Raw genomic sequence first — 12,359 nt, forward strand, 5'->3', positions numbered from 1 at the left:
CACTCTGGGAGCCCAAGGCGGGAGGATCACCTGAGGTTGGGAGTTGAAGACCAGCTTGACCAACATGGAGAAACCCCGTCTCTACTAAAAATACAAAATTAGCTGGGCATGGTGGCACATGCCTGTAATCCCAGCTACGTGGGAGGCTGAGGCAGGAGAATCACTTGAACCTGGGAGGTAGAGGTTGCGGTGAGCCGAGATTGCACCATTGCACTCTAGCCTGGGCAACAAGAGCGAAACTCCTTCTCAAAAAAAAAAAAAAAAAAAAAAAAAAAAAAAAAAGAAAGAAAAAGAAAAAGAAGTGGTACTGACAATAGAAAAATAGAAAATGACATTATTATACGTAGATATCTGCCAATTATGTAAATTGAGAAACAACAATAATAGACAGTAGACTCCACTTGGTATTGTGAAAATAATGTGTGATAAGAGGTCCTGTGGATGAATTTTGCACTTGACATCATTTTGTACTTGGGAAAGTGATTTGATAAACAGAAACACTAAACTACACCACGGTGCATTTTTGTTTATACAAATAATTCACACACTCTTTTTAAATTTGCAGAACATCTTGACAATTAGAAAGTCCTCAGTGGAGCTGGGAAACTGAAAACTTTCCAGGGGAAGCAGAAACCCAGGTTCTGTTACTTTGCTTCTGGAGACTTGAGCTTTTATTGTAAGTGAATTCCAGCCCTCTTGGAAGGGGAAGGAGCCAGGGATACTCCTGTACAGTCCTCATTTATCCACAGGCAAAGTACAGCCTCTGGAAAGAGTTTACTGAATTGCCTTAATTTTATGTTTTACCTCTGCTCTGAGGCCAATTCTCCTGTGGCTAAAAGAGCAGTTTACAATTCACTACCAGAATAACCTGGGCTTTCTCCAAAAATGGTCATGCTCCGTACATCTTCCCACAGGAATTACACTGCTGTTACCAGATGATTTCAGCCAGATGAGAAAACAGTCTGCAACCAAGAAATTTAGGTCAAAAAGTGCCCTGGTGAAGACATATGGGGAATTTGAAAGGAAGACACGAAATAAATCTAAACAGACAATGTTGTAGAAATAGTGTAGGGCATCACATTCACAATGGGGAGGTGATTTTGCCCCCAGGGGACATTTGGTAATGTCTAGAGACAATTTTGGGTGTCATAGTTGGGGGTGACAATGAGGGTGCTCCTGGCATCCATTGGGGAGGAGCCAGAGATGCCGCTAAACATCCTACAGTGGACAGGACAGCCCCACAGGAAAGAATTCTCCAGCTCAAATGTCAACATTGCTGAGCTTGAGAAACCCTGTGTTAGAGAAAGCAAAGTTAGTTTGGATTCACAGGACAAATGTACCAACAAGGAGTTTGCATGGATTTTTATAGATTTGTGCATCTGCAGGGGGGTTTTGCATAGCTGTCCTTTTGCAAGAGTTCACGGCACTCTGACCTGAATCTGGGGTACAGGTGGGAAGGAAGACTGTCCCATGGGAAGCACTATTTGGGGCAGGTACCTGAGATTTTTCCAGAATTCTGTAGTGATGATGGCTGGACAGATGGAGCCCTCCTCACTGCTGGCCCAGGCAGGACCACACTGATGCTCCAGTCCTTTGAACACACCCATGTTTGGGGGCAAAACATGGGCTGAGACCCAAGCAGGGCTGAGACACAAGCTTTATGTCTGTGATCTTGTGAGTCCAGGTTGGACTAATCAGAGTGTGGACCCAGAAAATCTGAGACAGTTCTCAGTTAATTTCAAAAGTTTATTTTGGCAAGGTTGAGGACATGCACCTGTGACAGCCTCAGGACGTCCTGACGACATGTACCCAAGGTGGTCGGGGCACAGCTTGGTTTTACACATTTTAGGGAGACATGAGCCGTCAATCAATAAATGTAAAAAGTACATTGGTTTGGTTTGGAAAGTGGGGACAACTCAAAGCAAAGGCAGGAAGACTGAAAGCAGGGAGGGGGCTTCCAAGTCACAGGTAGGTGGGAGACAAATGGTCACATTCTTTTGAGTTTCTGATTAGCCTTTTTGATAATTAAATTTGTTTTTCAGAATTTTGTAAACAATCTATACAATTTTAATCTTGATCATAAGATGTAACTTCCATAAGCCTTTTATAACCTTTATAACCTTTATGAAGGAATTGGTTAATGTTTCAAGAAAACCTTGTTATTCTGACACAGGAGTCCATATGCTGCTCTTGCATCAGTGTGCCTTTGATATTAATGATTAATTTACAGAGAAACATCTTACTTTATCTCGTAAAATTGGTCCTTATAATCTCACATGTCCACCTCTTCCATGATAGCCCCTGGGCCTTGAGGAGTTGAATGGCTTTAATTTCTGGCCCTGTATCTCAGGAATGTAGATTATTTTGATTGGCATCATCTACAATGCCAATCAATAAAGATGAAGCTTTGACCAGGCGCGGTGGCTCCCACCCTGTAATCCCAGCACTTTGAGAGGCCGAGGCGGGCAGATCACCTAAGGTTGGGAGTTCAAGACCAGCCTGACCAACGTGGAGAAACCCCATCTCTACTAAAAAGAAAAAATTAGCCAGGCGTTATGGCACATGACTGTAATCCCAGCTATTCAGGAGGCTGAGGCAGGAGAATCGCTTGAACCTGGGAGGCGGACGTCACAGTGAGCCAAGATGACACCATTGCACTCCAGGCTGGGCAACAAGAGTAAAACTCCGTCTCAAAAATAAATAAATAAATAAATAAATAAATAAATAAATAAGATGAAGCTTTAATTGCTGTCAGTGTTTCAGATTTAGCAGGACTTGGTGTCCTTTATAGACCCAGGAGGCAAAGCCCTGTAACTTAATGTCACAAGTACTTTAAAAGCACATACAGAAAGATACACAGATGTAATCACCTTAATTTAAAAAAATTTCAGTCTCCGTTTTTTCCTAAGCAAACCAAACTTAATAATAATAGCATAGAAATTATTTTGATAAAACATAAAATCTGTTAGGCCAGTTACCAAAGGGCAAAAGAAAAAACTTCTGTAGTATACAGAATACTATGTTGGAAGAAAACATTTCCTTTAGACCTTTAAGAAAACATGCCCTTTAAAAGGGGAGAGAAAGTCGAAAAACCTGGGATGCAATAAAAGTTGAACTTTGGGTTAAAAAAAAATTAATATCTCTTGTAATTTATTAAGAGTAAATCAACCCTTAAGAAAATCTCATTGTTCTGACCAATAATTTAGGGTATACGTGTTGTTTTTCTTACATCAAGCCCAATCTCTAGGAAGATCATTATAACTTCCCTTTTATTATAAACAATTTGATTATATAAAAGTTGTTTTTTTTAAAATAAATCCTCTTACTGTGACTTACACAGACCATTCACGACATGCCCGGACTTTCTGGTTTGTACTGAACATCCCTCTTTCTTAAACAACTAGTCATTTTATTTTAGGACTAAATTTACCATACAAGATTCTTTTTTTTTTTTTTTTTTTGAGACGGAGTCTCGCTCTGTCGCCGGGGCTGGAGCGTAGTGGCCGGATCTCAGCTCACTGCAAGCTCCGCCTCCCGGGTTTACGCCATTCTCCTGCCTCAGCCTCCTGTGTAGCTGGGACTACAGGCGCCCGCCACCTCGCCCGGCTAGTTTTTTGTATTTTTTTAGTAGAGACGGGGTTTCACAGTGTTAGCCAGGATGGTCTCGATCTCCTGACCTCGTGATCCGCCCGTCTCGGCCTCCCAAAGTGCTGGGATTACAGGCTTGAGCCACCGCGCCCGGCCAAGATTCTTTCTTATATGAAATTATTCCTCTTTGAGCTTTCCCTTTTTTTTTTTGAGATGGATACTTACTCTGTCACCCAGGCTGGAGTGCAGTGGCACGATCTCGGCTCACAATCTCTGCCTCCTGGGTTCAAGCAATTCTCCTGCCTCAGCCTCCCCAAGTAGCTGGGACTACAGGTGTGCGCCACCACGCCTGGCTAACTTTTGTATTTTCAGTAGAGATGGGTTTTGCCTTGTTGGCCAGGCTGGTCTTGAACTCCTGACCTGAAGTGATCCATTCACCTCGGCCTCCCAAAGTGCTGGGATTACAGGCATGAGCCACCTTGCCTGGCCTAATATAACTTTAGATTCTAAATTATGATGAGTTTGTCTACAAATATTTATCCCATTACATTTACCTAATTATTTTATTTTAATTGTTTTCCTAGATTATTTATGAAAACTGCAATAGTCATGATTTAAAGTTATGAAACTACCACTGGAAAATTATAACTGAGACAGTGAAAAAGATATGACCTAACTTGGTTCTATGACTTCATCTTGCTTCTAACCTCCAAGCTGTCCTTGTTCATTCCTGGACTTTGGGAGGAACTTAGTGTCGAGTTTAGCTTTCAAAGAAAGATGGTAACAGTCCTTTTCCAAAACAAACCTCCTTACTGCCTGTGGACTAGACTGCTTAAAGCCACAAGATTGAAGTTATGGTGATTTTACTAAATAATTCAAGATGTAGCTATTGTTTTAACCAATATTAATGTTTCATTTATTAAAGATTACACAAACAAGGATCATTCTGTCTTGTGCTAGTTTTATAGTTTTGTAACCCCTGTGCCAAATTTTGACACAGCATCCCTGCCAGTATTTGGGAGGGATAAGTATGAAATTGCTTGATTAATATATGTAAACAAAAATGTATGCTGGAAATTCTTAAGATGTTTCTATTACTTTACCAATAATTTTAAAACTAGCTTATTTATTAAATATTTTACCTAAGTCATATAAACTTGAAAAAGCGTTTGACTAGTCTTTCCTTTTTCTGATAAAGTATTTAAGTGCTTTTATTTTTCTTCAAGCCAATTAATTAGAGCTCTTTTATATATTTTTAGTAGTGAAACATTGTGTACATAACACATAAATATTTCAGTAGTGAAACATTGTGTACACAACACAAAAAATAAATATATGCTAATAGAAATACATCTTATAGATTCATAAAGACCCCCCATTTTTTCCTATCTTAAACTTTCAGGTTCTTGATAACCTGTTTCACAATCCTACGCAGTTGTCAACTAAATAGCCTGAAATTTGCATATTAAAGGAAACAACTCATGTAAAAATCAAATAGCAAAATTTACATAAGGTACAGAGTAAAAAAGCCTGGTGGTGTCACAGGGAGATTAAAGATGGATGCTAAATCAAACATAATATTATAGAAATGTATCATAGGTTTGTATAAGAAGACCAATTTTATTTAGATAGTGATTTTCTATCTTTTAACTGGATCTCTGGGTTCTGGGCAGAGCCTATGCTGAATCCTGGGTTTCCAAAAAGGGATAATTATTTTGAGGTTAGACTATGTGATGTTTTTACAGTGCACTTAAAAAAAATATTTTTTAAGTGTAATATCAGCACTTTGGGAGGCTGAGGCGGGCAGATAATGAGGTCAGGAGTTTGAGGCCAGCCTTACCAACATGGTGAAACCCTGTCTCTACTAAAAATACAAAACTTAGCCAGGCGTGGTGGCGTGTGCCTGTAATCCCAGTTACTCAGGAGGTTGAGGCAGGAGAATTGCTTGAACCCGGGAAGCAGAGGTTGCAGTGAGCTGAGATCGCGCCACTGCACTCCAGCCTGGGTGACAGAGTGAGGGAAAAAAGGGAAAAAAAGGACAAAGTCCTAGGAGAGAAAAAAGAAAAACAAAAACATGAAGGCCTTTTAAATACATACACACACACACACACACACACACACACACACACACATCTTGGATGTTAGCTTTTAATTAAGCTGATTTTTAACCATTGAGCTTCTTTTAAAAAAATCTTTTTAAATCTCATACTATATTTCAGCTAGGACAAATTGCTGCTATTTCAGAAGTACCAATGTAGGACTTCCTGAGGCTTTGTCACAGGCACACCCTTAACCTTGGCAAAATAAACTTTCTTTTTTTTTTTTTTTTTTTGAGACGGAGTCTTGCTCTGTCACCCAGGCTGGAGTGCAGTGGCCGGATCTCAGCTCACTGCAAGCTCCGCCTCCCGGGTTCACGCCATTCTCCTGCCTCAGCCTCCCAAGTAGCTGGGACTACAGGCGCCCGCCACCTCGCCCGGCTAGTTTTTTGTATTTTTTAGTAGAGACGGTGTTTCACCGTGTTAGCCAGGATGGTCTCGATCTCCTGACCTCGTGATCCGCCCGTCTCGGCCTCCCAAAGTGCTGGGATTACAGGCTTGAGCCACCGCGCCCGGCGGGCAAAATAAACTTTCTAAATGGATTGAGACCTGTCTAGGATACTTTGGGTTCACAAATTGGTAATGATGAAGGGATTGTGAGTGGAGGGGCCCCTGACCTTTGACAAATCTCTGGTCGTTGCTTGGTACCAGCTGGAGCTATCCCTATGGCTCAAAGCAACAGGAAAACTTACTGAGGCCGGGGCGCCCCCTCCCTCCAGAGTATCACTGTTCTCTCAAAATTTGGTCAAGTTCTAAAGTTTATTTTGCTGTGCGAGTCCTTTTGTGGAGTTTCGCTTGCTTCCATCAATGAAGGCAAGTTTTCCTGCTTCCATGATGATGGAAGGTAAGCAACCCCTTTCTGGACTTGCAGCTCACTTCCACCAGGCAAGGCGAGCTTGAGTTTTTCCCCTGTTTCTAGCATGGTAGAGAGCAGTCTTCAACCTGGGACCCATTCCTAGGTAAGTAGCTTTTTTTTTTCTTTTTGTCTTGGAAATTCTTCTTATGACTAAAGTTAAGATTAACAACCAGCTAGTATTAATTACGCCTTACCATTAGAGCGCTCAGTAATCATATAAATTGGGCAATTGTTTGTTTTGCTTAACTCTTTTGTTGTTGTTATTTGTTTCTGTTTTTTTATTGTTTGGTCTTTTTCCCATTGGGTTTGACCAACGCCATCCAACTTGATCAAATCCAAAGAAAAGTTTCAAATGATGGGGAACAAGGCCTCTGACTTGGCTACATTCCTGCAGCTGGAAAAAAAAAGGGAAAAGAAAAAAATGGCCAGCAAAAGGGAAAAAAGGGAACGATTTTTGATTTTGACTATCCTAGGGGCTTTATTTCCATAACAAGGCCACGTTTTTGCTAGCCAGACTGAAAGAGCCGTGGCTGTCGCCCCACCCTGCAGTTCAGTAGCTTAGTTGTGCCTTTTTTTTCACTACAACAGCCTGGGTTTGGTTCCTAAATCAAGTCCTTTTCGGTTTGATATTTGTGCTACTTTTGAAATATCAGCAATTTGTCCCAGCTAAAATATGGTAATAAGATTTAAAAAATTTGTTTTAAGGAGCTCAGTGGTTAAAAGTTAGCTTAATTAAAAGCTAATATCCAAGGGGTGTGTGTGTGTGTGTGTGTGTGTGTGTGTGTGTGTGTGTATTTAAAAGATCCTTTTTTCCCTCTCATAGAACCTTGTTTTTACAAGAAAAGTTTTTTCCCTTTTTTGCTTCTCAGTCGACTGAAATCTGTTTTCTACATTAACTTTTGCTGCCTCTCGTTGCTCTTGACACATTGCTATATGAAAGACCAAAACATTTACAGCCTGTGCTTCCTTAAAGAAAACAGAGAAGGTATCAGCCTCCCCTTTGGGGTGAAGCCTCTGCTTTTTATTTTGGAACCCTAAAAGTGTAAACAGACAAGTTCACCCCATATCTTAAATTGCTTGCTTTGGTATTGCGTTACTTGATTTTTTTTTTTTTTTTTTTTCCCTGACTAAAACAGTTACTTCGGCAGAGACTATTCTTGGGTGTTTTACTTAAGGAAGAGTGTAGTTTAGACACTTATAGAAATGTCTTTATTAAAAAATAAGTGCACTGTAAAGGCATCATGTGTTCTAGTCTCATAAGAATTATCTGTTTTGGGAGACACAGGATTCAGTGTGGGCTCTGCCCAGAGCTCAGAGATCCAGTTAAAAGATAGAGACTAAATTTAGAACTACCTATCTAAATCACATTGGTCTCCTTATAAAATCCTATGAAAGATTTCTATAGTTTCATGTTTGATTTGGCATCTGTTCTTAATCTCTCTCTAGCACATCAGACTCTTTCCCTCTGTACTTTGAGATGTAAACTTTGACATCTGATTTTTTCCCCCTAAGAGCTGTTTCCTTAAATGCAAACTTAGGGCTACCTGGCTTATAATTGCCTATAAACCTAAAACAGGTGTAAAAAGTAAAGTAGAGGTTCCTCTTCAAAGACTTTCCTCCCCATGTAATTAGGAATAAATAGTAACTTCTCTTAGAAGCAAAACTTATTCAAAGACCTATGCTAACAGTCTTAAATATCTGCTAGCCATAATAAAGAAATCAATGTTCTTTATGTTCTTAGCTCCAACAATTTAGCCTAAATATTTCCCAGATAAGCTTATACTGGTCCAAGCAAGCATTAAGTCATCGCCTGTTTCTCTTCTTATTTGAAGGTGTTTTTACCTTTCTCAGCATTCCACAAGCACTTAAATCAAATCCCTTATTAGAAGAAATGGAGACTTTAACAACCTCCTCCCGAGTTCAAGCGATTCTCCTGCCTCAGCCTCCAGAGTAGCTGGAATTACAGGCATGCGCCCTGCTAATTTTGTATTTTTAGTACAGATGGGGTTTCTCCATCTTGGTCAGGCTGGTCTCGAACTCGCAACCTCAGGTGATCCATCCACCTTGGCCTCCCAAAATGCTACGATTACAGGTGTGAGCCACCACGCCCGGCCTTGGTCAAGTATTTTTATATTTATCTCTGCTAGGTGTCAAAATTTGGCAGGAGGGTTATAAAGCTATGAACACAGTCCGGGCCGGGCACGGTGGCTCACGCCTGTAATCCCAGCACTTTGGAAGGCCGAGACAGGTGGATCACGAGGTCAGGAGATCGAGACCATCCTGGCTAACACGGTGAAACCCCGTCTCTACTAAAAATACAAAAAACTAGCCGGGCATGGTGGTGTGTGCCTGTAATCCCAGCTACTCAGGAGGCTGAGGCAGGAGAATGGTGTGATCCCGGGAGGCGAAGCTTGCAGTGAGCCGAGATCGCGCCACTGTACTCCAGCCTGGGCCACAGAGCAAGACTCCGTCTCAAAAAAAAAAAACAAAACAAAACAACACAGTCCGAAAGAGAATTATCTTTGCGTAAAATTTAACAAATAAGACATTTAACTCTGGTTAATGAAAACAGCTAAATCCTGAGTTACTGGCAAAACAGAAGAAAAAAACACCTCATTTATGTAACCTTAAGATTTTCTTAGGAAAACCTTAAATTCACAGGCTATGAAAAACTTAATGGGGAAATAACTTCAAATGATAACTATTGTAGTTTTCTTTTTTTTTTTCTTTGAGACAGAGTCTCGCTCTGTCGCCCAGGCTGGAGTGCAGTGGCCAGATCTCAGCTCACTGCAAGCTCCGCCTCCCGGGTTCCCGCCATTCTCCTGCCTCAGCCTCCCGAGTAGCTGGGACCACAGATGCCCACCACCTCGCCCGGCTAGTTTTTTGTATCTTTTAGTAGAGACGGGGTTTCACCGTGTTAGCCAGGATGGTCTCGATCTCCTGACCTCGTGATCCGCCCGTCTCGGCCTCCCAAAGTGCTGGGATTACAGGCTTGAGCCACCGCGCCCGGCCAACTATTGTAGTTTTCATAAGTAATCTGAGTAAGCTATTTTAAAACGTTAATTAGGTAAATGTAATGGCATAAATGTCTGTACATAAATTTGTCACATAGTTTAAAACTTAAAGTTATATTAAGTTAAATAACAGAGTCTAATTAAATGTCTAACTTCCAATTTTTAAAAAATTATAGGAAAACATTTTTCTAAAAAAAGTGTTGTTAAATGAAAATAATTTTTATCTAATTCAGAGATTATTTAAAATTTATTTATGATGGCCAAGCGCAGTGTCTCATGCCTGTAATCCCAGCACTTCGGGAGGCTGAGGCAGGTTGATCACTTGAGATCAGGAGTTCAAGACCAGCCTGGCCAACATGGTGAAAACCCGTCTCTACTAAAAATTCAAAATTTACCTAGGTGTGGTGGGGCATGCCTGTAATCCCAGCTACTCGGGAGGCTGAGGGAGGGGAATCTCTTGAACCTAGAAAGCAGAGGTTGCAGTGAGCCAAGATTGCACCACTGTACTCTAGCCCAGGTGACAGAGCTCTCAAAAGAAAAAAAAGAAAAAGGTATTTATGAAACAAGGCGAAAGTAACCACCTTTTTTTTGGCAAGAAAGGTTAAAAGGAAAATAATTTTGTATGAGAAAAAAGTCTTGTATAGCAAATTTTGTTCTAAAATAAAATGACTATTTCATTTTCTTTTTTCTTCTTTTTTGTTATCTTTTTTCTTTATTATTTCTTTCTACTATTTTCTGCTGGCAGGAAGTGACTGGTTATTTGAGAAAGAGAGATGTCTAGAATAAAACGGGAAGTCTAAGCATGTATAAATGACTTGTATCGAGTTTTCTATAATTAAAGGGAAATTATTTATAATAGTCTTTCTAGAGATTGGGTTTGATATAAAAATATACTTATACACCAAATAATTGGTTAGAACAATGACATTTTTAAATGTACTAATTGACTCTTAATAAAGTTACAAGAGATTCCATTATTTTTTAACCCAAAGTTCAACTCTTATTGTGTCTTGCTGTTTTCAGCTTTCCCTCCCCTTTGAAAAGGCCTGAGATAATTAGTCCCTCCTTCAACTCATTTTCACCTCCTGGAATTTTTTTTCTTGGGTTCTAACTATTTGTTGTAGCTTGATGCTAAAAATGTTTTATCTTAAAGTTCTAAAGGAACTGTTTTCTTCCAACATAACATTCTGTGCTCCTGGCTTTAAATTGTACTATGAACCTGAAAATTTGCACTTATTACCCAGGAAACACTCTTCTTATGTCTAACTGAAGCACTCTTTTCATTAGTTTTGACTTGCAGGTTACCTAAATGGATTCCCCAGAGGGAACAGCAATCACACTGTAGAAGGTCTTCTCTTTGCCTTTTGGTAACTGGCCTAACAGACAAATTTTATGTTTTATTGAAATAATTCCTACACCATTGTTATTGAGTTCTGATTTTGCTTAGGGAAAAAAAAACTGAGTTTTTTTTTAAACTTAAGGTTGTTACATCCATGTAACTTTCTGTTTTTTGCTTTTAAAGTCCTTGTGCCATTAAGTTACAGGGCTTTGACTCCTGGGTCTAAAAAGGACATCGAGTGCTGCTAAATCATAAACAGTGAAAGCAGTTAAAGCCTCATCTTCAGACCCGGTAGAAGATGCCAATCATAATAAACTATGTTCATAAGACACAAGGCCAGAAGTTGTAACTATTCAACTCCTCAAGGCCCAGGAACTGCTGTAGAAGAGGTGGGGTACATGAGATTGGAAGTGCCAATTTTGAGAGAAAAAATTAGTTCAGTTTCTCTGTAAATTAACCATTAATACTGGAGACATACTGATGCAAGACCAGCTTCTGGGCCCAGTGGCAGATTGACAAGGTTTTCTAGGAGCATCCACCCACTCCTTAACAAGAACATTGTAAAGTTTATTATGAATTTATAGAAATTATATCTTATGGTCAAGATAATTAAAATTTAATAAATTTGTTTATAAAATTTTGAAATGCTTATTAATTGGCCTCATGCTATCTTTTTTAAGGCTTATTGTTTGGGAAATTAAGTCTCCTCTCTCAAAAAATTAAGGTTTTTTTTTGTTGTTGTTGTTTAAATCTTTGCGTTATTACTTTGGCTTAATGAATGTCTTATTTTACAGTGACCTGTAATTCTATTTTGTGATGTGAGGTGTTTTAAACTGGTTTTTTTTTTTTTTTTGAGACGGAGTTTCACTCTTGTTGCCCAGGCTGGAGTGCAGTGGTGTGATCTCGGCTCACTGCAACCTCCACCTCCCAGATTCAAGCGATTCTCCTGCCTCAGCCTCCCGAGTAGCTGGGATTACAGGCATGCACCACCATGCCTGGCTAAATTTGTATTTTTAGTAGACACGGGGTTTCTCCATATTGGTCAGGCTGGTCTTGAGCTCCCGACCTCAGGTGATCCGCCCTCCTCGGCCTCCCAAAGTGCTGGGATTACAGGCGTGAGCCACCACGCCCGACTTTTTGTTGTTGTTGTTGCTTTGTTTTGTTTTTTGAGATGGAGTCTTGCTCTGTTGCCCAGGCTGGAGTGCAGTGGTGGGATCTTGGCTCACTGCAACTTCCGCCTCCTGGGTTCAAGCGATTCTCCTGCCTTAGCCTCCTAAGTAGCTGGGATTACAGGTGTGTGCCACCGTGCCCAGCTAATTTTTGTATTTTTAGTAGAGATGGGGTTTCACCATGTTGGTCTAGTTGGTCTTGAACTCCTGACCTCGTGATCTGCCCATCTCAGCCTCTCAAAGTGCTGGGATTACAGGTGTGAGCCACTGTGCGAGGCCGAAGGTTTTTATATTTAA

Source organism: Macaca thibetana, chromosome 4 (assembly GCF_024542745.1).
Source record: "Macaca thibetana thibetana isolate TM-01 chromosome 4, ASM2454274v1, whole genome shotgun sequence".
Classification (NCBI taxonomy): domain Eukaryota; kingdom Metazoa; phylum Chordata; class Mammalia; order Primates; family Cercopithecidae; genus Macaca; species Macaca thibetana.